Below are 6,494 nucleotides of genomic sequence, written 5' to 3'. Positions count from 1 at the left end.
TGGAGGTAGCCTTTGAACGGTCTGGATATAGACTAAAGTCAACCAGCATGTAAGGTATGGCATCTGTGTGATTATTGGATGGTAACCAAAGCCAGATATCACATTGTGGCAATGATAGGTAAAAGTCCTGTAACTCTTAGATGTTATCACATTGAAGATGCAAAAGTGTATATTCACCGGGTTGTGGGAATAAAAAAAGAAAAAATTCTGTGACTTGGACAAAAATATTCTGTGATTAGGAGATAAATATTGGAGAGTGCCCTTCTGTGCAATATGAAATTATATCTAGCATTGTTTTTAATTTATTGTATGTCCTGAAGAAAATGTAAATGCATTAAAACATTTATATACCTCTTTGATATAGCGTGGCTTATTGTGCCATACATTCTTGGTAACTATATTATCTGATTACAAGGAGCATGAGTGCACCAGCCACATGTCTGTCCAGGCTTTCCTTTACACCCGTCTCCCTCCATGTCAGTCTCTCATTCATCTCCATCCCCCCGTTTCTCATCTGTGTTTCCACCCCCATTGGGTGGCATTTGCAGAGTGGGGAGAGGGTAAAATGATGCTCAGGCTTCAGGGCTGAGTTGGGGAGGAGTGAGGCTATGGCAAACATTGTCAATGAGAGCGATGAGGTGGTACATTCATGCACAGTGCAATAGTAATATATATATGTGTGTGTGTGTGTGTGTGTGTGTGTGTGTGTGTCTTGGGTTCAAGTCACACCACGACCCTAAGTGTGTACAATTTGTATATTCTCCTTATGATTGTGTGCGCATCCTCTGGGTACCCAGTTTCCTTCTACAATCCAAAAATATACTGGTAGATTGTCTCCTGACAAAAACTAAGTCTAGTGTCTATATGTGGTAGGGAACATATGTGGCGGACCAAATGTTTTTTTTGGGCTTCCAAAATAATGGCCGCCCATCATAATTCAATTATTGCTCTGATCAGGAGCCCATTGTTTTATACACACCCAAACAGACTGAGTTTAGCCGTGAAAATTGCGGCAAATCCCATATATAATCTTTCACATGCCACCCTGTACTTCCCAAGTGGCGCTATATAACAGAGAATCAAGGACTCTGACGTTGCGGGAAAGAGGTCTGTGACTTCACAAAAGCAGAAGAATGGAAGGCAGGACAACAGTGTTCATAAATATTCAGCACATACCACCAATTTCTAAAAATGCCACAGTAACTACCACAATGCAGTGTTGTAAACTATGGGCATGATTCAATTCTAGGAGAGTTGAACAGCGCTGGGAATTAGCTACTGGGGCTATTCAATAAAGCACCCTGTGACAGCCAAAGACAGGATTTTTCCTCAAACACTGGGGGGATGAGAGCAGAAATTCGACAAATGTGCCAGCGCGATGCTGATTTCTGCCCTTAGCATTTCTGAAACAGCATCACGCTGTGCACTTGGGGTGTTTTGTCAGGAGAACTGGCATTCGCCAACTTGCTTAGTCCAGGAGAATTGGCAATCTCCAACTTACCAGTGTGCTGTATTAGACCCGGGATCTAATTCCCGACACTATTCAACTCTCCTAGAATTGAATTGTGCCCTATGTATCTAAAGAAATATAGCTTTAGCTGTAACATTCTACATCTAGGCTTTTATTGTACTGTATCCCAAAAATAAACCCTGCATTTTAAAGATGTGTTTATCCTCTGGTGTGACTTTATTGGACAAAAAAATATCTTGTGACGTTTTTGTTAGTTTAAAAAAAAAAAAAATTAGCTAACAATAGTTTAGTAGAAATGATCTATTTGCATCAAACTCACAATGACCTCATATAATCCAGATTAACTTTTACAGAGTCAAAATATTCTACCTGTACAATGTTTTGTAAGTGGTGGAATCGGACTGAACAAAATGAATGCTCCATTTACAGAACTAAGGCAACATCCTAAATACCATATTAATCATCAAAGACTATGGATTTGTTGCTGCAAATTAAAACAGGATTTTAATTACCTACTGGTAAATCCTTTTCTCGTAGTCCGTAGAGCAGGCATTCCCAACGATGGTCCTCAAGGCACATCAACAGTGCAGGTTTTAGTGATATCCAGGCTTCAGCACAGGTGACTTAATTAGCACCTCAGTTATTTTGATTTAACGATCTGTGCTGCAGCCTGGATATCACTAAAACCTGCACTGTTGGTGTGCCTTGAGGACCGTGGTTGGGAATGCCTGCCGTAGAGGATGCTAGGGTCCACATTAGTACCATGGGGTATAATAGGCGGGTCTACCAGAAGCCATTGGCACTTTAAGAGTTTAATAGTGTGGGCTGGCTCCTCCCTCTATGCCCCTCCTACCAGACTCGGTCTAGAAACTGCGCCCGAGAAGACGGAAATACACAGATAGTGGCGAGATTCATACCAACTCACACACACACACAAGGCAAACCAAGCTAACTAGCTTGAAACTCAGCAATAGCTGAAAACATTACTTAACCAACTAATAACGCAGTACTTAACTTGATTGAGCCGTACTCAATCAAGTAACTACTGCAGGATAACGAAGCGCTGGGCGGGCGCCCAGCATCCTCTTCGGACTACGAGAAAAGGATTTACCAGTAGGTAATTAAAATCCTATTTTCTCTTACATCCTAGAGGATGTTGGGGTCCACATTAGTACCATGGGGATGTACCAAAGCTCCCAGAATGGGAGTGAGAGCGCGGAAGCTCCTGTAGAACTGATTGACCAAACTTCAGGTCCTCAGAGGTCAAAGTATCAAACTTGTAGAACTTAGCAAACGTGTTCGACCCAGACCAAGTAGCCGCTCGGCAAAGCTGTAAAGCAGAGACACCCCGGGCAGCCGCCCAGGAAGAGCCCACCTAAATGTAGAGTGGGCCTTAACAGATTTTGGACACAGCAATCCTGCCGTAGAATACGCATGCTGGACAGTGAACCTGATCCAGCGAGAGTTCGTCTGCTTAGAAGCAGGACACCCAATTTTCTTTGGATCATACAGGACAAGAGTCTCCGATTTTCTGTGACGAGCAGTCCTCTTCACATAGATTTTCAGAGCCCTTACCACATCCAAGGACTTTGAAGTAATTGAGGAGTCAGTAGCAACTGGCACCACAATAGGTTGATTAATATGAAAAGCCGACTCAACCTTAGGTAGGAACTGCTGACGTGTACGGAGCTCAGCCCTATCTTCATGGAAGATCAAGTAGGTGCTCTTACAAGACAAAGCCTCCAACTCCGGACACACGTCTAGCAGAAGCTAAGGCCAACAAAGTGACCACGTGAGAAACCCGACCTCAACCTCCGGTAGAGGCTCAAACCAATCCGATTGGAGGAGCTGTAACACCACGTTAAGATCCCAGGGTGCCGTAGGTGGCACGAAGGGAAGCTGGATGTGCAGAACCCCTTTCAAAAAAGTCTGAACCTCAGGGAGGGAGGCCAGCTGTTTCTGGAAGAAAATGGATAGGGCCGATTCTGGAACTTTACCCCAACCTCAGGCCCGTATCCACACCTGATTGTAGGAAGAGGAGAAACCTTCCCAGTTGAAACTCCACCGTAGGAAACTTCTTGGATTCACACCAAGATACATACTTTTTACAACTACGATGGTAATGCTTAGACGTTACTCCTTTTCTAGCCTGTATCAGGGTAGGAATAACCTTGTTTGGAATGCCCTTCTGAGCTAATATCTGGCGTTCAACTTCCATGCTGTCAAACATAGCCACGGTAAGTCTTGATAAGCGAACGGCCCCTGTTGTAACAGGTCCTCCCGAAGAGGAAGAGGCCTTGGATCTTCCAGCAGTAGATCCAGACGATCTGCGTACAAAGTCCTTCTTGGCCAGTCCGGAGCAATGAGGATCGCCTGAAATCTTGTTCTTCTTATGAGTTTTAGAATCCTTGGAATGAGTGGAAGAGGAGGAAACACGTACACTGACTGGAACACCCACGGAGTCACCAGGCCGTCCACTGCCACTGCTTGTGGGTCTCTCGACATGGAACAGTACCTCTGAAGCTTCTTGTTGAGACGGGAGGCCATCATGTCTATTTGAGGTACACCCCGAAGATGTCACCTCTGTGAACAGCCCCGGATGGAAACCCCACTCTCCTCGATGGAGATAGTGTCTGCTGAGGAAGTCCGCTTCCCAGTTGTCTACTACCGGAATGAAGATTGCCGACAGCGCCAACGCATGGTTTTTCTGCCCAGAGGATAATTCTTGTTACCTCTGACATTGCAGCTCTGCTCTTTGTTCCGCCCTGGAGGGTTATTTAGGCTACCGTCGTTACATTGTCTGACTGCACTTGAATGGCTCGATCTCGCAGAATATGAGCCGCTTTGAGAAGACCATTGTAGATAGCTCTTAGTTCCAGAATGTTTATCTGAAGACTGGATTCCAGGTTTGACCATCTTCCTTGGAAGTCTTCTCCCTGAGTGACTGCACCCCAGCCCCGGAGGCTTGTATTCGTAGTTAGAAGGATCCAGTCCTGAATCCCGAACCTGCGGCCCTCCAGAAGGGGAGACATTTGCAGGCACCAGAGGAGTGAAATTCTGTCTTTCGGCAACAGACGTATCCTCTGGTGCATTAGGGGAGATCACGACCGCTTGTACAGGAGATCCAGCTGGAAGGACCGTGCATGAAACCTTTCGTACTGTAGAGCCTCAAAGGAGGCAACCATCTTCCCCAGAAGATGAATGCACTGATGAACCAATACCCGGGGCTGGCTTCAAGACATCCTGGACCATTGTTTGAATCACCAACGCTTTCTCCTCCGGCAGAAACACCCTCTGCACTTCCGTGTCGATGGTTCATCTCCAGAAAAGACAACCTCCTTGTCGGTTCTAAATGTGACTTTGGAAGGTTCAGGATCAAACAGTGTTTCCTGAGCAGATGAATCGTGAGCGCAATGGACTGCAACAATGTCTCCCTGGATTACACCTTTATAAGTAGATTGTCCAGATATGGGATTATGTTCACCCCCGTCTGCGGAGAATTATCTCTTGGTGAACACCCTCGGTGCGGTGGAGAGGCCAAACGGCAGTGCCTGGAACTGATAGTGACTGTCTAACAGTGCAAATCTGAGATAAGCGGAATGTGGAGGTACGCATCCTTGATATCCAGGGATACCAGAAACTCTCCCTCCTCCAGACCAGAGATCACCGCTCTCAAGAGACTCCATTTTGAATTTGAATTCCCTCAGGTAAGGGTTTAGCGACTTCAAGTTTAAAATTGGTCTGACCGAACCATCTGGTTTCGGTACCATGAAAAGGTTCGAATAGTAACTCTTGCATTGCAAACGTGGTGAAACTGGGACAATGACCTGCGACATTTCCAATTTTCGGATGGCGTCCTGTAGGATCGCCCTGTCTGTCAACAACGCTGGCAAGCCTGATTTGAAGAATCGTGAGGCGGGAGTTCTTGAAACTCCCATCTGTACACAATATCCTGTACCCAGGTATCAAGGCCGGACGACACCCAGACGTTACTGGAATGTCCGAGTGTCGCACGCACCAGCCCGTCCTCCAGGCTGTGCGGTCCACCGTCATGCTGAGGATTTTGAGGAACCAGAAGCAGGTTTCTGGTCCTGGGAGCCTGCGGGTGTAGGCTTTTTGGATTTTGCACGACCACCGCTAAAGAAGGTGGTACGAGTCTTGGATCTTTTTGTTCTAGCGGTCCGAAAGGACTGCGATGCAGTTGGGGAAAAAGGTTTCCTCGTAGAAGGTGTAGCAGAGGTAAGGAAAGGTGACTTTCCCGCGGTTGCCATGGAAATCCATGCATCCAATGCTTCCCCAAATAGAGCCTGACCTGTGTAGGGTACGTTCTCCACACTTCTCCTGGATTCCACGTCTGCAGACCATCAGCGTAGCCCAGTCAGCGTACCCAGGTCCTTCATGGATACCACCATGAACCCCGCAGAATCCTGTGTTATGTAAAAAATTCAATGTCACTTCTATCCATTGTATCCAAATCCCCTAGTAATGTGCCTGACCACTTTACTATGGCTTTAGAAATCCATGCACAGGCAAATGGTGAGCCTTAACGCCACTCCCGAAGCAGTGTATATGGATTTGAGTGTAGTGTCAATCTTACGGTCAGCCGGTTCTTTTAACGCGGTAGATCCATGGACAGGCAAAACCACCTTTTTTGACAGTCTGGAGACAGATGCGTCAATTATGGGTGGGTTTTCCCACTTTTTTCGATCCTCCTCAGGGTAGGGAAAGGCAACCAGAACTCTTTTGGGGATCTGAAATTTTTTCTCCGGGTTTTCCCAGGATTTTTCAAATATAGCGTTTCATTCTTTAGACGCAGGGAAGGTTATTGTCAGTAAAGCAAGCCTCCTCAACCTGTTCAGGTGGCGTGTCAGTAATATTTAATACATCTCTAATGGCCTCAATCATGAGCTGCACCCCCTTTGCAAGGGATGCCGCCCCCCTTAGCACATCCCCATCACGGTCTGCTGTATCAGAGGTGGTATCCGTGTCATCTTGCATAATTTGGGCAAGTGCACGTTTCCGT

Source organism: Pseudophryne corroboree, chromosome 4, assembly GCF_028390025.1.
Source record: "Pseudophryne corroboree isolate aPseCor3 chromosome 4, aPseCor3.hap2, whole genome shotgun sequence".
Taxonomy (NCBI): domain Eukaryota; kingdom Metazoa; phylum Chordata; class Amphibia; order Anura; family Myobatrachidae; genus Pseudophryne; species Pseudophryne corroboree.
The sequence above is the reverse complement of the archived record's forward strand: the minus strand, read 5'-3'. Positions refer to the sequence as shown.